Source organism: Phocoena sinus, chromosome 15, assembly GCF_008692025.1.
Source record: "Phocoena sinus isolate mPhoSin1 chromosome 15, mPhoSin1.pri, whole genome shotgun sequence".
Classification (NCBI taxonomy): domain Eukaryota; kingdom Metazoa; phylum Chordata; class Mammalia; order Artiodactyla; family Phocoenidae; genus Phocoena; species Phocoena sinus.
This window is the reverse complement of record NC_045777.1, coordinates 36,142,350-36,167,721: the sequence shown is the minus strand read 5'-3', so window position 1 is coordinate 36,167,721 and position 25,372 is coordinate 36,142,350. Positions and strand designations below refer to the sequence as shown.

The 25,372-nt window shown below is 41.7% G+C and overlaps 1 protein-coding gene across 1 annotated transcript in view; it reads right to left on the bottom strand.

Moving 5' to 3' along the window:
• The window catches only part of PLCB4 (phospholipase C beta 4), a 273,741-nt gene that overhangs the window by 140,686 nt on the left and 107,683 nt on the right, over window positions 1-25,372 (bottom strand). The window lies entirely within an intron of this gene.

Genomic DNA, 25,372 nt, shown 5'->3' with positions numbered 1-25,372 from the left:
TAGGGTAGTTTTAAGAACAAAACACACTAATGTTCTGAAAGTCACAGAGGAGAAATTTGCTCTAAGATCTTGGAAAAGAGCTCCTGGAAAGAAGAAGGACTCCCAAGTTCCAGCCAACTGGTATCCCTCCACACAAGAGGAATTGTTGCTGGTCTCTAACAAAATGTCAGAAATCAGGAGATCATTTTTTTAAGTCACTGATTTTTTTTTTTTTTTGCCTATACAATTCAGCATTCAGATAATTCCTGAGTTTTTGCTTTTATATTCAACCTCACTTGGTGTCCCATAAACCAGAACTTAAGCAAGATTTTAAGCTACTCAAAGTGTAATCCTTGGACCAGCAGTTTCAACCTCACCTGGGAGACTGATTGAATTGGCAGAATCTAGGGCTCTAGGCCAGACAGATTGAATCAGAATCTCTGGGGTGGGAACCAAAAATCTGTGTTCCAAAAAGCCCTCCAGGTGAGTCTAATGCTCACTAAAGTCTGAGAACCACTGCTGTGGACATCAGGAACTCTGTTGAAAACTACAGAATCAAAATTCAAATCAAGATGGAATGTTAGCCAAATGCAGGGGACCCAGAGCAGCTAAGTTGTATTTGCCAAAGGATTCCTGGTCTTTATTTTAGCAAGAAAGCAACACTTTTCTTAACAACGCCAGGGAAGTTCTATGTCAATGAAACCAAAGGGTATTCAGGGAATGAATCCAGATACCTTCTGCCCTCTGTTTGCATTACATCAAGACTTGGCACCCACGTGTCAACAAATCCACTTGTTCTTCTCCTGATCTAAAGAACTTGTCCTCCTAGATAATTACAACACTGCTATAGAGAACCTGCCTGGCAAACAGGAGCAGGGTGTGACTTCAAACAAAGAGCAATTACTGGATTCAAGATTTTAACTAGGTCAGACTCTTTAACTAGGTTTCACCCACCAAAACATATCTTTCCAAATTCCAAGGAAGCAGCACCATTCATCAAGGTAAACCCAATGTCAAGAGACTTGGCCACCTTAACGTGTCAGAATTTAGAGTATCAGGAACAAAGCCAACTTTTAAATTCGTTTGGGTAGTTTTCGAACAGGTGAAGAATTATCATAGGTATTTCAACTCTGTACCAGGCTCGTGCTTAGCACTGTAGTCACAGAGATGAGTGAGACGAAGGAAGGGGCATAATGTGACCTTTGCTTTTGGAATCAAAACCCAGTTCTGCCACTTATTATTTACCTTCTCTTGCAAAGACCCTTTTTAAGTCTTAGAATCCTTATCTAACAAAAGGAACTATTTATACCTACCTTTTAGGGAATGAAATGAGATGATAAATTTAAAGTACCTTTACCACGGATGTGAATCACATAGTTACAGTTCAGCAAGTGGTAGCTACCATCCCTCACGTGTAGCTCAGGTTTATATTTCTGGTAGCAAATTACGAACAACATGAAATTGCCAGTATGTGATGTCTTTGACCCACAAAAATACACTTTTAGATGGTTCAACTTTTTAGAAAAGGCTTGACCCAGAAGTTGACATTTCAGATGGGTCTTAGAGGATGAGCAGAAGTTATCCAGGTGAAGCAGCATGGCAGGCATGTAGGCTTGACCTGCCAGTGGGGACTTCTGAGGAGCTGGTGTGGTTAGAACATCTTAAGGGGATGGTAGGGGATGAGACTAGACCCATCAATAAGGCTAGATAAGAAAGGTGTTGTACGTCATACAAAAAGGTATTGAACTTGAACGAAAATGTCTTATATCATTACTGACTGAGAAATGAGAATAATCAATTAATTAAACTATGAGAATGAACACATTTTAGAATACTTCCCAAGTAATATCCTAATGGTAATAAACAATTTCAGTGTTCAGAAGTACGACCTAAAGTGGTATTTACAGAGTAGATCCACAATGAATCAGCTACTCTCATTATTATTTACTTATGTGCACCCTATCCAATTCCAAATAAGGATTTGAGATGATCCAGGAAATATACATGATAAATAAGAATGATTTTCCAGCTTATTTTGATGTGGAACTTTCAGTTCCTTGGCCTTCTTAACTGCAAGGAGTTTTTTCTTTCTTCCTCTCTCAATTACTTAGTACCCTCAGACGTTACCATCGCCATCTGGAAATTTGGATTCCTAAACATCCGACTCTTGGACCCTTCCATCTGATGTTTTTTAGCCCCTAGCTCTACAGTCCTCACTCTTTTGTATTAATTTGACTTCTTGCAACTTCCTCTTCATTAACCCTGCCAATCTCTCACTAACCACCAGACTTCTCCTCCTTTTACTTCCATCCTTGTCTAGCTTATTTCCATGGTCCAATATTACAATCACTCCCTCACAGACACCCTCAACTCCTATGTCTCATTTTCTGTTTTCTTGGCCAAAAAACTAAGTCCACCCTGTCCATTTTTTTATTGCTGAACTTGATGAAAGAAAACCACAAAACTGGACTGTCTGGCTTTGGTTTAAATTCAAGATTATCAGCTTCAAAAGGATAGTCAACATGACTTTCAACCTTGTAATTCTTTCTTAAAAGGTTCCCCACTCTTTGAAAGGCCTATCTCATTGCTTCTTCTCATACCCCTTTACTCCCAGCCAATTACTGGGCTTCACTGATTAAAGGAAACTCTTCAGATGCGAACTTTCTCCATCTTTACTCCTAATAAAGCACACTTTCTCCCATCAAAGGTCAATACCCCCATTTCTGCTCCAGATTCAATCTTCTTCCAGGTTCCATCCTCTTTCACCTACACAAGGATTTCAGTCTTCTGTTTATCACCACCCAATACTCAATTTTTTTCTCTATTAGATCATTCTGATCAGCACACAAATGTGTTCTAGCCATCAACACTTCCTCCTTCATTTACTCCCTCATGTCTCTCATCCCCTTTCAGGGCATAATATCTTGAAGAGTCTTTCTCTAGCCATTGTCTCTACTATCTCCCTTCCCTACCATCTCTGACCAATTCTATCTGCCCTCTGTTTCTATCACTTGCTAACATTTCTCTGCCAGGTCCACCATGACTTACGTTCATGCTGCCAAATGCAGTGCGCGCACTCCTTTTCTCCTTTGATTTGATCTCTGAGTGGCTGACTATTCCCTCCTTTTGGAAACTCTGGAATGTTGATATTCTGACTGTGTTCTGTTCCTTTAAGTTCTTTTCCTTCTACACCCAACTTCTACATGTTCCACAGGAATTGGCTCTGGGAATTCTCATTTCCACTACGTTCCTAGACCTCCTTTTACCCCAGGGCTTTAATACCATCTGTTTCTTGATGACTCCCAAATTTATAACAGCAGCCCAGTCTTCTCTGAGTTCCCAATTCAGACATCTAACTCTCTACTTGACATCTCCACACAGATGTCTCAAAACTAACATATCCATAGCTGAATTCTTTACTCCTCACCCTTATCTCTCTAAGTCTCTCCATCACAAGACATTCTGGGTTCAATAAATGTCACTAGTATCTATCCATTTACTGAAACTGAGAGTCATCCTTTTTTTTTCTTTTTTTCTTTTTGGCCACACTGCTCGGCTGGCAGGATCTTAGTTCCCTAACCAGGGATTGAGCCTTGGTCCTCGGCAGTGAGAGCACAGAGTCCTAACCACTGGACCGCCAGGGAATTCCCCTAAGAGTCATCCTTGACTTTCTATTCTTGATTTCATTTTCATAGCATTTTTCATATATATCCATTTTGCTCCATCTCCACTACCACCACCTTGGTCCAAAGCGTCATCATCTCTCCCATGGACTGATCTTCCCACTTCTACTCTTTCTTTCCACAGCAGCCATGTTGATTCTCCAAAGTTTTAATAAGTTCATTAAAATCATTTAGTAGATCCCCATCATATTTAGGATAAAATCCCAATGCCTAGCATATTTAGGATAAAATCCCAACTCCTAGCATCTCCCATGGACTGATCTTCCCACTTCCACTCTTTCTTTCCACAGCAGCCATATTGATTCTCCAAACTTTTAATCAGTTCACTAAAGTCATTTAATAGTTCTCCATCATATTTAGGATAAAATCCCAACTCCTAGCATGGCCTAAAAGGTCCTGCATTAATCTGGGTCCTAGAGACTGGATCTCACACCACTTTCTGCCCTTGTGTTCCCTCTTGTTCATTACAACCATCAGGACTCTTTTCCTTGAACTTCTTAAATTCTTCTAGCCTCAGGGTTTTTGCACTTGCTGTTCCGCCTGCCCAGAAGACTCTTCCTACTGTCCTTAGCTCCACTTCATCCTACAGGTCTTGTCTTAATTATCCCCTCTTCAGAGAGGTTTTCCCTTACCTCCCTAATACTTTATTTTCTATTTTTATTTTCTATTACAGTATCCTGATTATTTCCTTGCTTGCAACAAAACACAGTCTGCAATTATTTCACTATTTATTGATTTATTGCCTGGCTCCCACATCAGAATATAACCTCTGTGAGGGCAGAGTCCTTGAAACTTTCTTGTTGACGTTTGTGTTCCAAGCACCTAGCACATCAAAGGCACACCGAAACTAAATTCATGGTCTTAAAAAAATAAGAAAAGAATTCTTTTTTCAAATGAAATATATCACAGTAGGCCAATATATAAAACATAAGCAAGAAGCTACTCAAGTTGAGGGGGCTGCACCAGGCCCAGAGCCCATCAGGGTCAGTCCCTGGAGGGCTGCCACGGACAGACATACAAATACCAGGGCACCACCCTGAGGCTGTCTGCCTAGAGGAAGCAGCACATTTTTCTAAGTCATACAAGCTCATCTTAGAGGTTGGGTGTGGCCCCTGCAAAGAGATCCTTTGCAAAATGGGATAAGAACTCTAAGGAAGGAGAAGAAAAGGCAAATTTGCAAAATAAGGACAGAGTAAAAGAGCTTTTAGAAATACTTGTTAAAAGGTCCTACACAATGAGAATTAGGTGCCTATTTGGCACTGGGCTCCCTAGCAACAAAAGCAAAAGGGGAAAAAATATCATTTACCAGGTGTCCGTTTAGTTCATAGATAAAAAACATCAGATGTTAGGAGAATCAGCTGCCAGAACAGAAATTCTCCAGTGAGACCTGTAAGGAGCTGTGACAGATGCTAATGACAAGGTTTCCAACAAGGCCCACGATAAACTTGTCGACTGTGACCAGAAAATTCTCAGACCAAGTGGATTCAAACTACCCATGAAAATCAGAGAACAGACCTGAGGGGTATGTGACAATCAGCTGAAAGGACCTGAAACCCAACCTATTTAGATTTCTCTGCACCTCCCACACATTCTCTATTCTTTTCCCCTAATAGCAGTTTTAAATTTCACACAGGTACCTACTGACCAGAACTTGGACTGTGGCCTCGTGACCACACTGAGGCTATAATATCCCCAGTTCCCTTGTCAGGAAAATCTTCCTCCAGACTTGAGCGTGGCAGGGGAGATGTCAAAGGAAGCTGGGCCCTTGCTACTTCACAAATCTGTTTGTTTGCAATTAACAGATGGTAGTGGGATCCTCTGGTAAGGATGCAAACCATAATGTAACTTCTTCCAGGGGGCTCAAAATTTCAATTCTCATAGGACTTGGTTAAAACTCATTAGTCACGCTTTAGAGCTCAAGGAGTAGTTAACACATCCAGCCCAAACCAGCTCTTTCCTTTGGCCATTGGGAGAGACAGTGTGAAAGGAACAGGAACTCCTGTGAAAGCGGACAAGCTGGTAATCGGAGGGCATTCTGTTTGGAAGAAACAAGAAGCATCACTTTTGCTGGAATCACTACAGTTAGAAGCTGTTCCTGCCTCAAGGATCCCTGTTCTGAGGGGTTTTTGCCCCTAGGGGCTTCCAGAGATGCTGCCCCCATTTCATCAAGGATAGAGTATATTTAAAAGCTGTGGTCTCAGCATTATCTTTTAGTGTATTTTTCCCCTAACACTTGCTATTTCAACATCATTCAATATCACAATTTATCTTTCAGAGATTCAAGTTACTTTTAAAATGATTTAGATTAAAAATATTTTTCCTTTATTTCAATTTTATAAGTGATTTGGTTAAACGACATTTCATACCATTTCTTTGCATAAGGAGTGGTAGAGATCTCAGCAGGCCAAATACTCTAAATAGGAGGCAAGTATTTGAGTGGGATTTCTAGATAACAGGCAATAACAGGTGGTTGATTTTATTTTAACTGTGATTTGTGGTTATTTCTTACCTTTCCCTCTCCTGCTCTCTCACCCACCATTACTTCTTAAGTTAACTGTGAATGACTATATTTTTCTACTGTGGGGTCTGCATCATCAAACAGGGAATAGTCAAGTCTCACTACTGGGAAGGGATAGTGATTTGGGGCTGGTTAATAAACATGTTAACTTCACATTATTTCAATTAAACATTAGCTGTTCTGGGCCTCTTTTGTGCTTGTGATGGGATGGGCAGATTAGAATATAGAAGGAGTGAAATGAGTGAGGACTTCCACATTCCATCATGAGACTCCTGATTTCTGAGAAAGTGAACCCTTAGGAGGTACACTGGGGCCCAGACCTTGTAGCTTATCCTTCCTGGGTTTGACTGTCAGCCTCAGCACCAGGCATCTGCCAGAGAATCTTGCACTGGTGCCATTTCATCTCTCCAAGCTTCACTTTTCTCACCTGTAACTTGAGAAAACTGATACCAACTTCACATGGCTCTCAAAGTTGAGAAAGCCCAAGTGCCTGGGATGAGGTCAATGCCGAATAACTGGTAATAGGAGAAAACTACTGTGTAATTCAGGGCTACTATCCAACACTCTTCAACAGATCTTCTGTGATGATGCAAACATGCCAGATGAACACAGCCCGACGTGGAGGCCATGAAGGTTATGTGGGGCTATGAAGCCCTTGAAATGTAGCTAGTGTGACAGGGGCCCTGAACTTTTCATTTTCGTTTAAACAGCCAGGTATGATTAGTGGTTACCTTATCAGACATGCAGTATTTAGAAATAAGGGGAAAAATGTTTGAAGGAGAGTCAGTTCTTTAAAGCTACAGTGGATAAATAACAGACCTGGGATTCAAACTGGTTTCTCTGATTTCAAAGCCTGTGTCTGTTCTACCCTGTCAACCTTGCCGAGCAGGTCCCACTCTGCCTAAAATCAGTGGGTGTTTGGGTTGTCAGTGAATGAACACTGCCTTGGAGGCTCCACCTTTGGGTAAACATGGTTTGATCAACACTGGAGGAAGAGAAAGGGCTTTGTTAAGGCTGAAGAGGGACAAGTGAAGTCTGAGTTAGAGAAAGGCCACGAAGGGTCTAACCAAATATAAATAACATTATAAACCACTACCACCAAAACAATGCTAACTAAGCACCAGGCAATGGTCTGAGCTTTGTACACATTAACTTATTAACCGCCCAACTTCCCGTGAGGGAGGTACTATTATTATTCCCATTTTACAGAGGAGGAGGCCATTGAGGTATGGAAATTAAGTGTCTTGCCCTGTGTCATGTAGCTGGTGGGGCAGAGCTGAGATTGATGGCTACACCGAAGCAGGCATTTGCATCACACCTGCTTTGAGACCTGTAAGTGAGAAAGAGACATTGTCAGGGAGTGGGCCCAGGGAACTGCTCAGCATCACATCTGAAGGAGGCTTTGCTGTTCTCCTTGTCACTGAAGGCCAGTAACCATCACTCAGATCAGAAGGGCTTTGGAAATGTTTCAGTTCTAGTTACATCATTTTTAAGGATTCTCTTGTGAACTCCATGAACTGTACAGACTGTATTTATTACCAGTTGTTGTAGAAAGCTATCAGAATTCTTTTCTTGGATCCTGGTATAAAGAAAAGTTATTTTTCCTAATCTGTTGCGTTCCTTGTAATCTGACAGACAGTTTGAATCCTATAACTGTTTTTCGTTCCTGCATTACTCTGGCCACCATGATCAAAAGTAGCAAATCTGCAGCTCACTTCTTTCAATTTTATGGGACATTTTTGCTGCCCATAGAGTGGCTGCCTGTTAATTTTACCCCTAATTTGATGTACTTTCCCTTTTTTTTTTCTGTCTTCAACTTAAATCCCTAATCCATTTTATCTAGTGGCACCTACTTCTATACTACAGCTGACTTTGGGATGTGGAAGAAACATGTGTAAATAAGCACGAAGCCCATTTCATGAACACCTGAAACTACTGGGCATGTTACATTGGTTTTAGGGTCCAACAGACCTGATCCAAACGTGGCTGGACACTTACAGGCTTATATGAGCTTTGTCTCTTCATCTCCAAAAGCAGGGATGGCAGCATGAACAATAACACATCTTACAGGCCACCTGTGGGCACTGCAGGCCTTGATGCATAACCTGCACCCATTACATTATTACTGATTATCAATATAAGAACACAGTGACAGTGACTATGACTCATGTTGCTAGTATTGTTTATGATGAATCATCCAAGAACCAAATGTGGTAAATGCCACCTCCCCTACCTTACAGATTTTCTCTGAGGTTAGCAAGTCTCCCAAGAGGACAGAGATAATATGTGGCAGAATTATATCTATCAGTACATCATGGTGGGGAGAGCATCTCTGTCACGTGGGTCTTCATGATGAGCAGTGGTACCGTGCGCGCTTATTTCCATTGATCCAGAATGCAGATCGGGAGGTCTACACGTGAGGATAACCCAGAGCTTGTAAATTACCGTGGAGCTAGACTCGCTAAAGTGTGGTTTCTGCACAGAGAGGTCAGGCTTTCTTCTGTGCCCCAGCCAGCCTCAGTCCACATCTGGCACAGAGGGCAAGCCATCAGAAGGAAGTTTTAGTCCTTCCTTCTTCAAGGGCGTGTCGGGGAGTAGTGACCAGAGGAGACCATCCCTGGGTTGGGAGCCCCTGCCTTGTACCTCCTTGATTTCGCTCTCAGATAGTGAGGGGCAATCAAGAGATTGTTAAGCAAGTTTTACAGGTGCTGGACCTACTATCTATCTTGGGTTCTCAATTCCACAGAAGCAGAAATGAAAAGTTCTCCTTCTCAGTAGCCAACCGTGAGCATTTAGAGAGCTGATTTCAGCAATGATCGTGAAATACAGCGAATGCTTATTCTGATAACAAGTAGAAGGATTTAATCCATTCATTTCATTTTATTCTGACCTCAGAAATGAAGAACATCATCAACTTTCAAAGTGACCTGGCTCGGGAGAGTCGACGAAGGCTGCTGAAAACGAGCAAGAGGAAGGAACAGCACCTTTTCTGACTTATGTCATCTTTTAAAAAAAAACTGGGGGCTTCCCTGGTGGCGCAGTGGTTGAGAGTCCGCCTGCCGACGCAGGGGACACGGGTTCGTGCCCCGGTCCGGGAAGATCCCACATGCCCTGGAGCGGCTGGGCCCGTGAGCCATGGCCGCTGAGCCTGCACGTCCGGAGCCTGTGCTCCGCGATGGGAGAGGCCACAACAGTGAGAGGCCCGCGTACCGCAAAATAAAAAGAAACTGAAACTGGGCCTGATGGTGTTTGTTATTAACAAGGGCTCTGACATATCCTTGGCTCTGTGAGAAGCTGATCAGCTCGATTAGGATCTGAATTTGGGAAGAAGAAGGAATTGCTCAAATGATCCACCTGAAAGAGTCAAACTCTGTATTTCTGTCTGCTCACTTTATGGTCCTCAATATTTAGGAATCTCCATTTTCTCTTTTACTTCCAGATAGAGATGTTGAATCTTTGGGTCTTAACTTTTAAGGTCTGCCAGTTTGAGATGTCAAACTCTGTATCTGTCTCTCTTTGTCCTTCCCTCTCCCAGAAGCATCTCTGTTGTGGGCATTTTGAGGCCAAGTATGAACACTTAGATTCTGCGAGGGCTCTTGTCTTGTAGCAGGGCACTGAGACAGGCTCCCTGATTCTTGCCAGACAACACTTGAAGAAATTATTCCTAAGATATTCGGCAATTACCTCTCAGAGTGCAAAAAGAAGAAGAAAGTCAACAAAACATGCCTTTCGATGGAGTGGGTGGTCACTCAAGAAAGTAACTTTCTTGGGCAGGAAAACTGTCATGTTAGTCAAAACAGTTGCTGTAGCAACTAAAATGAGAAAAATGAAAGAAGACCAGCTTACTCAGAGCCAGGGAGGAAAAGAAATGTTTTTCATAACAAACATTTACAACAAACATTAAAAACATATGTCACCACCACCGCGACACACACATCCCACCCCAAAGATTCTCTCCTTGAGCCAACTTTAGTCAGGCTCCTCTGAATTTTATTCCCAAATAGGCCTTGACTTTTGGACTTCTGTGTCTGCCTTTGCATTGCCCAGTGTTAGCAAGAATCCTGCTAATAAGTTGATTTAGCTAGAATCCTCCACCCTCAGTATCTGATCACCCTTAGTATCTGATCTGGTTCTTCAACCTCCACCATCTCCCAGGTGATGTCTGATCACCCTGGCTTGCCTTCAGCAAGAATCCTATTAGGGTGGTTTAGCCCAAATCTCTCCTTACCCTTGATGTTTCCTCTTAGTAATTCTCCATCCACTGACCCACCCCCCAACCTGCTCCTTGGCTATAAATCTTTTTCTCCTTATTGTATTCAAAGTTGAGTTCAACTTCTCTCCCCTCCTGCAAAACCCCCATTGTAGTAGTCTCCTGGACACAGTCTGTCTTATTTTTAACAAGTGTCATGAATAATGTTTTCTTTAACATCCTCCCCCTCCAAAAAATTCTAAGAACATCAGAAGATGTGCTTTGCGTAAGTGCTTGAAACAGGATCATAAGCTAGTAAATCCTTCTTTTCAGTAAACCACTTCTAATAAAAACACATTCAGTTCCAGAATAATAAATTACAATGAGCCAGGGATTATACATATAGCAACACAGAAGACATACATCTGAAGAGGCTGATCAAAGAAATAACATTTTGAACTATGGCCAAATGGAGATGACAGTCCGTGTTGAATAGAGTCACTGAAAGGAAAGGAATCTCAAATAACTTTCACGGAATTTCCCTTTGAATATCGGCATTACCCACTTAAATAGTCCAGCTTGTAAAAATGCATTTTTTTTGTCGCTCCCTTTCCACTTTTATCTTCTGAAATAGCTTATGTTTAGGCTTCAAATATACACAGTCCCCACTGGCTCTAAGGACCAATCCTGGTTCTATCACTTTTTATTGTGTCTAAAGGAGGTGCAGAAATCACTGGCACATGCACATGGAGGACCACGGCTACCAACCTAGAGAATTCTGAGCACAGACTTGGCTTCAGAAAATTGCAGTCCAAAAGTTTAGTACGTGACTCTTCTACCCTGAGAGAAGGGCTGTTGCATGAGTTGGGTCATCTAGGAACAGACACCAAGATGAACTTGATTGATTACGGGGAATTGATTGATTGATTACAGGAAATGCGTATGAAAGAGAAAGGGGAGAAGAAACAGGAGTAGGCAGGGAGAGCCTTCAAACCACATTGGCAGGACTGATGACTGTGAAAGCAGAGGAGGGAGGAAGGATGAGCAGGTAGGAAGGGTCTCAGACTGCAGGGCAGCTGTGAGAGCATCTCCACCAGGTGCATGGGAGCCCCAGAGCAACAACCACCCACCAAAGGAGCCTCACCTGGGGCAGGAAGGGGCCGGCTCCAGTCTCTGCCATGTCACTCATTGGCTGTGAGCCTCGGCTGGACATCGCAGGGGTGAGGATGCTGCAGCGGAGGCCGTCCCACTGACTACACTCCTAGTGAGTTTTGTCTTGGAGGGAGATGTAAATGGCACAGCTCCACGGCTGCCACAGATGGGATCTCGTGCTAACCCTTCTCCAGATCACCCTAAAGGAGCTCCAGTTCCAGTTTCTTAGGACCCTTAAAAGTCTTTACAAATTAGGAACCATTTAAATAACAATCAATTTGAGTCCCAGATATGTAACCAAGGAATTGCTGGATCATCAGAGATGCTTATTAAATATCTGTGAGGTGATGAATGAATTCCCTGCTGGGGACATAGCAGTAAACAAAAACAATGTATCTGTCTCTCGGTTTATATTCTATGTGTGACTTTGACAATGAACAACAAGCAAATAAATAATATATCAGGAATTGATAAATGCGAAGATAAAAGAATCTAAAGGGTAAGGGGGGTGTGTGTGTGTGTGTGCACGGGCACATGCGTTTTTTAAGTAAGATGATGATGAAGGCCTCTTTAGATGAGGTGACTGAGGAAAACCAGAAAGAAGTGAGGAAGTAAACCAGGAGAACTGATGATACATGGAGAAGAGCAGTCAGAGCAGAAGCTGCAAGTGCAAAAGCCCTGAGGTTTGTGTCTAATACTTCCAGGGAACATCAATGGGACAATGAAGTGATGGGTTTTGTAAGGGATTTGTAAGGGGACAAGTAGGACCCTGGAAATTATTTGGAATGAGGTAGGAAGCCACTGAAGGTTTAAAGTGGAAGAGGCATATATTCCAACTTACACTGTAAAAAGATCCATCTTACCTATTCCTCAACATGTCTCTGTGAGGTAGGTATTATCACCCCCATTTTCCTGACAAGGAAGCTGTGGCTTAGTGCCTAGTGGGCTTAAGACTGGCTCATGGTTAGATCTCTTGAGCAGCAAAGCCCAAGTTGAAGCTATTTCTGTTTAACTCCAAACCCATGCCCTTAACCAACTATGTGTATTTCAAACTCTTCAAGAAAGAGTTCTCTGGCAAAGATTTTACCCTAAATACCATTTAGTACAAATCCTTTATTTGCAAACAATATCCTGGCAACTTGGCTCTGCTGAGCATCCAAAAACTAGGCTCCTTTTTGCATCTCACCAAAGTTGAGAGAATCATCTGCCCTTTTAGGTACTTGGAAGAAGACAGTCCACAGTAGGAGAGCACTGGAGGCAGCAGCAAAAGTGTCCTCAGGGTGACTCTTCAGTAGAAAGGGTATGTTGGCTTACATTCCTGGGAAGCTATTCTGGCTCAGCCTATCCACTTCATTAAATGTTTTGATGAGGCAGGATTTCAGAGCAATTGTCTACTATTTATGGTTTTAAGAATAAGCAGTTTAAAAACCATGTGTTTCTTATTAATTTATCAGAATCAATATTCAGTATTAAAGACAGGTTTCCCTGCTGAGGATATTTTATGTCTATTTCTATTGATTGAAAGGAAATGTAATAGAATAGGGAACTCTATTCAATATTCTGTAATAACCTATATGGGAAAAGAATCTGAAAAAGAATGGAAATAAGTATATGTATAACTGAATCACTTAGCTGCACACCTGAAACTAACACAGCATTGTAAATCAACTATACTCCAATAGAAAATAAAAATTAAATTAAAAAAATAAGTTCATCACATTGTAAATCAACTATACTTCAATAAAAATTATTATAAGTAGGTAAATAAAAATTAAAAGTAAATAAAAGATTTCATTAAAAAAAGGAAATGTAAAAAAAAAGTAAAGAAAGGAAATATTATATTCCTTTCATATAGTACATTTTATCTAGTTGTGTGGGGTCTTCTCCCCCCAAAATGTAAAGACTAAAAAAGTCCTGCTTAGTACTTTTTTATCCTTAAATGCTGATTTTCACTGATTCTAAGGTAGAGGTATTAGTGTTTTTAGGGTTGCTTATGAGGCAGTTATTTGCCCTTAGGGGCAAATAAATGAAAAATAATTTTTTTGCCCATCCTCATTTCTTTAGCAGAATCCAATTAAGAACTCCCTGCTGTAGTAATATAATAATTATGGTCTTAAATAGATAAAGCAAATCGGTGACTAAAAGAGTTAAACAGCCTTCATTAAGGAACTTCAGAAAGTGTTTTTTCAATAGGTAGCTTGGTTTTTTTTTTCAATCATACATAGTTCCCCAAAATATGTTTCTTTGTGTAGGGAAGGAATAAGATTTCCTTGACCTACTTAGGGTCCCTGGCTGGGTCTGAAAATTAAACTGACAAAACAGATCAGCAGGAGAAGAGCATATAAATGTATTTAATATTAGGTGACCTGGGAGCCCTTATAAGAAAATGAGGACTAGAAGAAACAGTTAAGCTTGAGTATTTTTGTGCTGGGTTTGCGGAAAAGTAGACAGTTGTGGAGAAATATGAGAGTCAAGGATTATGAGGTAAGTGTAATAAACTGGGAGGGGGGGCTTCGGAAGCCCTGTTTGTTCAGATTCTTCTCAGAGCCCCTTTTTCTTCAGAAGATAAGGACCCCCCTTTCATCCAGGAGTAGGAAGCATACCTCTCACATGTGGGTTTTATGACCTGTTTCAGAGGAGAGGAGGGGAGTAGATGGGAAGGTCAGAGTGACCTTCCTGCTTCTATTGTTTTCTCAAACTCCTTCACCTTAAAATACACAATATACTAAAGGTGCCATATTTGGGGGTGGCATATTCCGAACCCCATCATTTGCAAATGGCAGCCGTTCCAAGATGTCAAGTCATCGTACTGATAGCTGTGATTCCTGTATGTTCTCTTCAACAAGACATCAGTTCTGGAGACTGGCTCTGTCCATGAATACATGTTGGGTAGTAGGCAATTTCTTAACTGATTTAAGCTTCTCTTTCCCCACCTGTATAACGTGGAAAACAATCTCATTTAATCCTCGCAACCATCTGTGGGTTTAAAGAGATGATTGACATCAAGTGCTTAGCACTGTGCCTGGCACCTAGAAGAGCTCAATAAAATCTAATAGGTTCAACTCCTCTGGAAAAAAGAAAAGTCTCTTTTAGTGAACAGTCTTCCCCTGTTTATCTGAATTGCCTGTTTGGGGAGATTAGTTGTAAGGGACTCTAAATGGATTTATTTATTTATTTATTTTTCCTTCTAAGGAAGTCTAAAACTCCTTCCCTTGCCCTATGCCTAGTGGTTCTTAAATTCGAGCTGCATCAGGATCACCCACCCAGAGGGCTCTTAAAACACAGACTGTTGGAGTCCACCTGCAGTTTCCATTCCCAATTCAGTAGGTCTGGGGTGGAGCCTGTTTTTGGCACTTCTAACAAGTTCTGCATGTGCAGCTAAGGCTGCTGCAAGGATCACACTTTGAGAACCGCTGCAGGCTAGCTAGCATGGCATCTTTCAGCTCAGCCTATGAACGGTTATGTTACCTCAGATGAGGTGTTTAACCATGTTAAGCCTTGATTTTGTAATCTGTAAAATGAGGCTACAAAGACCCACCTAACAACAGGGTTCTTAGGAGGCTTGAATGAAATCATGTCTGTAGAGCATTTACACAATGATACCATTTGTAGAGCACCTGGTGAGGGTTCACAATGGCAGATATTTCTACTGCAAGTGAGGTAGGAGGTAGGTGGGCCCTGGCTGGACAGCTGGTATTTACCAAGTGAAGTAAAATTAGAGCTTTGTTTTCCTTAGACACGCCAAGGACAAAGTTAATGGCAGGAGCTGAGCTCTGCTGGAATAAAGAGATAAGATGACCACTCCTGAGGTCAAGGAGAACTCCCTGGACTGCACATGTGTAGAAAGGCTCCTCCGGGGCCAAAAGGAGGGGGCACCACCCCATAATAGGTGATCTCAAACCTCCCACAGGCCTCTGTGCTGGAATCCATCTTGGCAAAAACACACGCATGCATGTTGGAGAGGGTCCTAGGACAGGTGAGGTGTGGAAAAGAAACGAGATAATTGGCCCAAGGTATACAACGACCTGGAAAAACTGCCCTATATAAATGATTTAACCTCCTCCTTACTGCACTCCTCATTAGTGAGGACGCCCACACCCTTTCTCTTTGGGTGCGCATCTCTGCCTTGCTTCTGCCATACATAAACAGTTTCCCTGTGTGCTCTCCCACAGGTTGTGCCGTGCTAATAATAATAAATTTTGTACCTGATTTTACAGTTTTTGCCTCCTTGAAACATTCTTGTTTTCAAATGGGGCAACAGCCAGGGCCTCTTTGCTTTTAGCCTTTAGCCCCTGGTGGACTAGTGGCTAGAATTCCTGGTTTACATCCAGGCTACTCAGGTTCAATTTCTGGGCAGGAAACTAAAACCCTGCTTTTCAAGACCACTTGCTGCTGTTTCTCTGAGAACATAAGGACTGAAAAGCATCGTCCCTAAAAAGAACCAAAACCAGTAACAACGAAAACATTTATCATCATTTTTAGAAGCAGGGAATTCATTCACATGAAACTGAGTTTAAAGAAATGCCATTTTCTTACTTGAGAAGGAACTTCAAAATGATTCACTTTAAAATATGCTGTATATTTCATTTGACTGTTCATTTGTTCACACTTGAATGAACTCCATTAATTCAATGGCCAGGCCACATGCATGAACAGAGTGTAATCCCAAACAGAATGCAGCCAGGATGTTCTCTGGGCCCCATCGCCATCAGGCTGGAGATCCACAAGGCTGCACTCGTCAACCCTAATTAAAGAATGCCTGACCACAGCCACTGACCTTCTGCTCCCCTGCAGCTATAGACAAGATTTGAAGGAACAGATATTGTGCATTTTCCTATTTACACTCAGGTAGAAAAAAAGCAATAAAAAACTAGCACTGTCCACCTGAAACTAACATGATACTGTAAATCAACTACATTTCAATTAAAAACAAAAGTTAAAAACAAAAAATAAACAAGCACTGTCATTTTAGCCACTGAATTTTAACCAAATTCTTTAGCATAGCAGTCATACTCCAGAGACCTAAGTAGCTCCTGAGCTAGCTCCTTATATTTGATTTACTCATTATTTATACACTTTCTTTTTGTGTTGTATTGCTTCATTTTGTTTTCACCAGCTCCTTGTAAATTGAACGCCCGCCCGGATTTCCTTCTCTAGCTTCCTAGTGGATGCATGTCTCATCTTCCCACAAATAAGTCCTTCCTACACCCTTGAATAGCATGAATCTCAAGTATTAGAGTTTTCCATGAGACTGACTCAGACACCATTCCATGGGTGAGATGCTCCTATTCCTCCAGGGAATAGAGTTATCTTCTACCTTTGTGAAGAAATGTAAACCCAAAGAAACCTCACAGAGAGGGAAAAAACATAAAAGTGAGAAGAGTAAGCAGAAACAAGTAAACAAAACTGGAGCATCTTAGACAAGAGTAACTGATTATTCAGCAAAAGCCAATAGTTATAGAGAAAAGGGAACAAAATTGAGGAAGACTAAACTGAAAATTTAATAATACATTCATAAGGGAAAATGACTGAGCTAAAAGTAATTACCTGAAAGTATCATCATCACCATCCAAACTAATTTGTTATTCATTTCTATGTATCATTATTCGTCTTCTAAGCTAGGTGTCTGCAGACCACAGCCCTGTTTTTGAAAATAAAATTTTCTTGGAACACAGCCCATTCATTCATTTACGGATTGTTGAATGTTCTATGACTGCTTTTATGCTACAAAGTTAAGTAGTTGTGACAGAGACCCTATGGCTTGCAAAACCTAAAATATTTAATATCTGGTCCTTTACAGAAAAAGTGTGTTGACCCCTGTTCTGTGCCTTTTCAATGCAAGATGATTGATTACATAAAGAGTACCTACAATAACCATGGTTGACTGCAGAGAGGGACACACTCCTTCACCCCTCCCTGAATCTCGCTGCTCGCAAGGTGACTTTGCAGCCCCTCCCAATGTCCCCACTTACTTTGGTCTACAGCATGCAGCAGAAACTCGGCTGTGTGCAGGAAAGAACAAGCTCCATCTGCTTGCAGGAGGATGACAGACCAGGTGGGGTGGAGATGAGAGGGTCCTGCTAAGACCATCCTAAATCAGCCAGCCCCCAGTTGGACCAGCAAACACTTGAGTGTGCCCATTCCAGCCCAGATGGCTGACCCACAGATTCAAAGACTACATAAATGGTTGCTGTCCTAAATCACTGAAGGGAATTAGAACGTGCCATCCCAATATATGCCACTTTGCATATGGATTTTTCTGAGCCGAAGGCAATTGAGAATCAACAAATGCAGAAAGAAACCTGGTCAGAGCTTCCCTTATCTAATTAAAGCAGAAACTTCTGAGAAATAAAGCCTTCCATATAGCCCCCCTCTAGGGTGTTTTGTGGCCATGAAGAAGCAAGTCAGCACCAAGATGTGTCTGCACAAACCTTGCTTAAAATAACCCTGATGTTCCATTAGTTTCACCATGTATTTACCATCCCACAATTTTCTGCCCCTAGAAGCCCACTAAGCTCACTAAGGCAGGTGAAAGGACTTGCCCAAGGTCATAACTTGTAAATGTCAGGGTCAAGGCTCAAATCAGAGTCTTTTGTCTTCAAGTGCACTTACTTCCCAGAATTTTGCAAACCATACAGACCTTTCCTTAAACACCTCCTGCTTGGATGACAATGGTCTCTAAACTTTGGGGGTCTGAGAGCACAGATAATGTTATTAGCACTGTTATTTCAATGGGGGGTCTAGAGGAAGGAACAGGCCTGGGCGTTCTTGCAAAACCCCGGCTGATACTAGCTCTTGTAGCTCCGGATTGTTTCAGCGTGATTAAGTGCTCAGGCTCTGGCCACACCTTTCTTACCATATGAGGAAGAGGTCACAAGATGATGAAGAGAGAGGTAACTGAAGGCAGGTGGGTGTAGAATCATAGGATCCTTAGGTGAAATATAATACATACTCTTCAGACCCACCTACCTTCCTAGCTCCCCTTTTCTAGCACAGAGATATTAAGAAAATTGCCTGTAGAGATACACCAAGTAAAAGCAAGGGCTAAGATTCCAGCTCACCTTCCTTAAATTAAACTTCTGGTGTTCTCTAACCGTACTCTGTACCTCTGGTGTGCACTTTGCACCCCGCCCCTTACAAATCCATTCTCCGCACAGCTACCAAAGTAACTGTCACCAGAACGTAAACCAGATCATGTCAGTCCCTGTTGAAAATGGCTTCCCATAACACTCAGAAAGAAATCCAAGCTCCCCATCCCGGTCCTATGACCACTGAGCCTCATACTCAGATGTGCGTCCAAGTCTCTTAGAGGACTAGTTAAAACATACACTGCTGGGCCCATTCCCGGAGTTTCTGATTCATCTATGAGATGGGCTGAGAATGTGCATTTCTGATAAAGTTCTAGGTGATGCTGATGATGCTGGTTTGGGGACCACACTTTCAGAACTGCTGCTGTACGCAATGAGGCTTCTGCCTACTTCTCAGACTTCTGTTCATACTGTGCCCTTGCTCACGACGCCTACTCCAGCCAGGATGCCAACAGCACCCCTGGGAGTGGAGGATGGAGGAAGGAAGAAAATGCATCCATTTGTTCATCCTCTTGGGTAGTTTACTACGTTTGTCAATTCTCTTTTTGTGCAGTTTATTTTTAACTAAAACTTATGTGATTTCTGTATATGCAAAATGCTTCTGGGGTACAACAGAACATACAATGATAAGTACTGTTCATTTCATGAAGAAGAACCACATAAGCACATCCATAAATTACCCCTTCTCTGACATTCTCTGTGCCAGCATCAGAGCCCACCCAGCTTCCTGGGCTGGAAATCCCAACCTCGTTTTACACTTCTTACTCTCCCTCACCTTCTACATCCACCAGGTTAGAAAATCCTCTAATTCATTTCCATCCTCCACCCCTCCTCTTATTTCCCATGTGTCTGAATGACTGTCTATCCAGCCATTCAATCCCTCCTCTACCCTCCCAGACACAACTAATCAGCTAGACCCACTTTCCAGTCATATTCAGACCTCACTCTTTCCTGCTAAAAAATATCCATCGAAGGGTCCCTAGAGCCTTCAGGATCTAGTGCCAATGCTTGGGCTGGAAAGTAAAGCATTTATGGTGGGACACTGCTCATCTCTGCAGCTGCAGCTCCTGCCTTCACCACCTGCCCTCCTACCCCAGACAGACAAGCCATGCCCCCCATCCCACACCCATGCCCTTGCAGGAGCTCGGACTGTCCCCTCATCTTAGCTGTCCTTTGATCTGCTAATGGACTCACCCACCAATATGCAGACTGAAGGGGGCTTGCTCTCTGAGGCCTTCTCGGTCAGTCCCCTGGACCCACTGCCCACCTTGGTCTCCTCACCCCACAAGGGGTACAATCTGCCACCTTCCTCATTGCAATGTGACTGTGGGGGGAAAGCACAGGGGTGAGGGTGGTAGGACATCTGGGGCCACATGCTGAGGGCCTGCAGTATCAAACCAAGACATCTGGATGTAATTTGGTGGACAATAAAGTGATATAACACGTTTTTTGTTTTGTTTTAAATGTCCAATTCTAGTAGGGACTGGAGCTTGAAGAAAGCAGGACTCATGGCAAGACAGTGAATAACTGAACTAATTATCCACCAGGCACACGTAGGAATATTGATGGGTTCCTTAGGATAACAACTCAGAAATGGAACTCAATTTAACTCATTTCCCTACTATCCCTCCTCTCCCTTCCAAATGTGAATCACATTCTTTTTGATTTTGTGATTGGCTTTAAATAATAGACAGAAGCCTCTATTTCATGCACTGTCAACTAACTATCAACATTTCCTCTCACCGAGAATATTAATCCTCTGGTTTTTCCTCTGTGTCTCCAACTAGCTCTCCTTTCCAAAATCTGTCTGTACCCTTACTTTGCACTGACAAAGTTAATAGATTTTTCATTATGTTTTGTCAATGTAATTAAATATTTTGTCTATCATTAGGTTGACTCTAAACATTGAAAGACTAATAAATATGATCAGAATTGTTATCATTATGACGACTCTGTAAGTATCTTTCACTGTAAATACAAATAATGGGCTACAATTCCACTTTCTACTTTTTGAGCTGGATATCCTAACTCTGTGGGTGCAATTGAGTTTAAATCACCCAAAACTGGGAATGAGATAAAAAGATGGCTATGTATCCTTTCCATGTTATATAGGAACGCTGTCTAGAGACCCACCCAAGGATGATTTATTTCTCTAGAAGAATGCCCCTTTGTTTGACTTATTATTTACTGTAGTTTAGGGCCCAGATTTTCTGAAGTTACAGCCATTTTTTGTTCTGTAAGGGATGCATGTGATTTGTGTCTGGTAGAAAAGACAGCCTCAGGGGTTATGGTTTTATTATCCTCCAGGGCAGTAACCGGTTTTGTATCTAATTAACAAAGCTTGTTGCAGCTTTCCTTTCCTCTTTTCCTCCAGTGCTCTTATAACTAGACTTATCATCCTGCTGGTATCCTCACTGAGGAGCTAAATAAATCTTTCAGTCAAAATACTTTCTATGAGGATGTGTTTTTAGTTTTTTGCAAATTACACTTGTTAAATTATTTGCTTCACCAATGTGCAGCCTGGGGTATGTAGGGTGCCTGGGCCTTTTGGAGCTTCACTGAGTGCCCTACAGTTTGGTTTCAGAGCTACCTTGGAAAGAGGCCAAATTCGGCCTGTCCCACTTGGCCTCACTTCAGCTTTTATTGATGCTGTACTTCCATATTCCTCTGGGATTGGCAGCTACCATAACTGTTTCTGTTTTCCTGGCAGCAGTTGTGAGCATCAAGGGGCTCCGTTTCTGTGTGTGTGCAGGGGAGGGGTTTGGGGATGGTGAGTGGGAGGGGTTAGTAATAAAGACCAAGGCTTCTCCAGAAAAGGACACCAACCCGGCAGCCTGCCTCAGATACAAAATCCCACAGGTGAGGAAAAGGGGCAGCCCAACCCAAGCTGGGATTTGGGATGTGGGGTGGTGGGGGAGGGAAGTCAGCTATAAAACACTCAAATCTCTGCTCTGACTGCCCCTAAGAAGATGTGGCTGATGAAACTGCAGATCCCAGTTAAGCAAACTGAGAGCTCTTTCTGTGTGCTGGGGAAAGAGGATGGTATTTTAAAATCTGGTTGTAATTTAAGCTAATTGTCTAGAAAACTGTGCTGGTCCAATAAGAGAGCCACCAGCCACATGTTGTTATGTAAGCTTTAATTAAAATTAATTAAGATAAAACCTCAGTTCCTCAGTCTCACTGGCCACTTTTGCTGTTGTTGTTGTTTTGTTTGTTTGTTTTCCGAATGCCAAACTGAATGAATTTTGCTAAAGAGAAACTCTTGCACGCTAAGAAAAATAAGTGCAGTCTAGATTTTGTGCACAGGTTGGGGAAAAAGCCCTGAGATTACCAACTGTGCATCACAACCCTCTTCACATGTGGTAACAGGCAGCCCAGATACAGACCATGTCCATCACTGCAAAGTTCTGCTGGTGACCACTTCTCTAGAAGGACGACAGACCACTTTTCTTTCAAGGGAGAAAGGTCTTTAAAATTTTTGTGTGTTTAAGTATATCCATTGCCCTTCAAAGTTACGCAAAAGCGGAGGTCTCAGGAGAGTCTGGATGGGAGAGTTTCAGCTAGACAAGGAACCACACTGCTCAGGATGAGAAAGGACCAGAATTTCCCATTTTCCTCCTTGGTTTGAGAGGGAGTTGGTTTTTTGTTTTTTTGTTTTTGTTTCTAATTGGAATAAGAGGCATATGGGAAAAAGGAAAAGGGTGTATTAGAAAAGGATTCTGAGGGAGAGATCAAAAAAGAAAAGAAACAGGAACATGCTTCTTTGTGGAAGAGTGGGGCAAAAAAGAAGGCAATGAGAGAGATACCTGTTGCCCTGCTGACCTCTGAAATTTATTACTCATGATATCTGTTGTCTCCTACTGCATGCTGTAATTCTCCTCTGCTGCCACCAAATTTTTAATAAAAGCCAATTTCACACAACATCCTTGTTCCTGAGGTTCAGTGATATAATGGGTTTAGGGAGAGAAATTAGAGCAGGGAACCGTCCTGGGAACAGAGAGGTAAGAAGGCATTGAGGAGCTGAGTGATCACAAGGCAGCTCTAGGCACCTAGGAATTCTAGGAAAGGCTGGGGAGAGCCCTGAATAGCCAGGGGATGGGGTCTTCAGCCCTTTAATAAGGACATGAAAGGCAAGTCAGGATGCCAGTTGAGTTAGAGACATTTGGGCTGCATGGGTTTTAAAAAGCACTGCTGTTTCCCTCCTCTGTGATAGAAAAATGTCTAAAGATTTTTACACCACTTGTACCACTTAGGAAATGAAATATATTTTTCATGTAAGTAACTTAAAAGTCAAGTAAAGTTAGATAAAAACAGCTTTTGAAGTGGCAGGAGAATACAATCAGAGGCTACAATGAAAGGCTGCAGTTCCTGAAATTTTGGGCTACCTCAGAAGAAATCTCTCAGCAGAAATAATAAAATAATGCTTAAATACAGTTGCACTAGTTGCATTTATTGGCAAAATAATACATATTTTTAAAACACTGGTTAGTAAATGCTATTTTTTTCTGACCTAGTGAATGCTCACCCACTGATTAAAACACTTCCCTGCCTTCTTTAAACCAATACATGGAACACAATTTAATGTTTACCTGATCCTTCAGACCGTCATGATAATGTTAGTTGCCATATGGTGCTGAAGGCGTTTATGCCCCTTCACAAATGGTCCCTTTGCCGTGGCACTTTTGGGATGATCAGGTTGTGTTTTCTCTAATTCCTGTCCCTCCCACTTGCTGTCAGCTGTCATTTCTCCCTGCTGTTCATGCAAAACACTGTAGAAACAAACCTTCTCTGCTTATATTTGGTGCCTTGAAAATTTTAATGGCCGTGACTCTAAAGAACTAAATCTTACAGAATAGGGAAATACAGTTGAGCCTTGAACAACGTGAGGTTTTAGGGCTGCCAACCCCAGTGCAGTTGAAAATATGAATATAACTTTTACAGTCAACCCTCCGTATCCGTGGTTCCGCATCCGCTGATTCAGCCAACTGAGGATTGTGTGGTACTGTGATAGGTATTTACTGAAAAAAATCCATATAAAAGTGGACCATGCAGTTGAAACCTGTGTTATTCAAAGGTCAGCTGTAATAAAAACAACTCGCTACAGCCCCATATGAAACACTATTTGGCTTTCTGGTTTGAAAATTAATAAAGGGAAACCTTACTAAAATGGAGTCAGGAGGCCAGAAGGAGAAGCTCGCACAAGGTACCACTGGACATCAACTATGGGAAGAATTGTCAGTTACAGACCCCAGAGAAGAATCATCAATAGGAAAGAATCATCAATTACAGGCCCCCAAAAGGAAAAGATGTGCATGGCATCTCCCACAAGATACTGACTAGCCCAGCAACTCAGCCCCTGAGTAACCCACCAGCTCCCTGAACTCACACTTTTCTCCAATGGATTTTTGTTCAAAACAATCCCTCCTGACTTCCTCCTTTTTCTCTCTGCAATAATATTCCCCTCCTCTGTTCTATGAACTTGTCTATGGCTTTTGCTATAGCTTGCTTGTCCTGAATTGCAACTCCTCTGCTATTCCTAAATAAACCCATTTTTGCTGATAAAATAACTTTTATTTTTAAGGTCAACACCAGTTTGATATGTTTTATGAAGAGGCATTATTTACTTTATGAAGCTGAAAATTTTTTGCTTATAATCCTAGTAAAATAGCACTTAAGAAAGTTGAAAGCTTAGCGAGATTGTATTTCATACTTGTTAAGATTTCTTTCCTAGCTTTACCTCATTTTCAGAGGAACCTGGAAGAAAAGTAAATGCCTTTAGAAGTACAAGTCATCAGTATTTTCTAAATATAAGTGAGTTATGATGATTAATAACCAAAAAAATCATGAGAAATAAAAATGATTCAATGATGATAAACTTCTAGTTCATCAAATCACATTTTACTTTATCAAAAAATAGTACTCTTTCTCTAACTGGTTTCTGCTTATATGACAGCAGAAGAGATACTCAGCCAGTGATTACATTTAATCTCTTCAAAATGACCTTCTCTGAGGAACTGGAAGCCAGGAAGTATTTTTTAATTATCCTATAGATTTCCAGAGCCTGGGAAACTGCCTCAGAAAACCGCAAATCTTTTGGGATACTCTAGCAGATTCAGGGAGAGATGTCACTCGCCAGCTTATAATGAAGGGCAATGGCCATCATCATGGTGGCGCTGGTACTCAACCTAGACCTGACTTACCTGGGAGAAAAGGCTTGGAAATGCCTCTAAGTTAGCCCTTGGCCTTCTTGCCAATTTGTGTAAAGTGGACAAAAGTAGTCAAGTGCACTTAATTGCATTCGGCTTGAACTCTCAAATTGTTGATATTGACAATTTTTAATTTAAAAGATGAAAATTAGATATGATTTACTCTAATATTTTGAATGTGTTGAAGTACAGCTTTCCACACAGGTCTCAAGGACCTCTCACCATTTCAATTATCAAGAAAATGAACAAACTATAATAAAACCAAACTTAGTTGGAATCAATTGTATCTAAAATCCCCCCCCTTTTTTTTAACAACATCTTTATTTGAGTATAATTGCTTTACTATGGTGTGTTAGTTTCTGTTTTATAACAAGGTGAATCAGTTATACATACATCCCCATATCTCCTCCCTCTTGCGTCTCGCTCCCATCCTCTCTATCCCACCCCTCTAGGTGGTCACAAAGCACGGAGCTGATCTCCCTGTGCTATGTGGCTGCTTCCCACTAGCTATCTATTTACATTTGGTAGTGTATATATGTCCATGCCACTCTCTCACT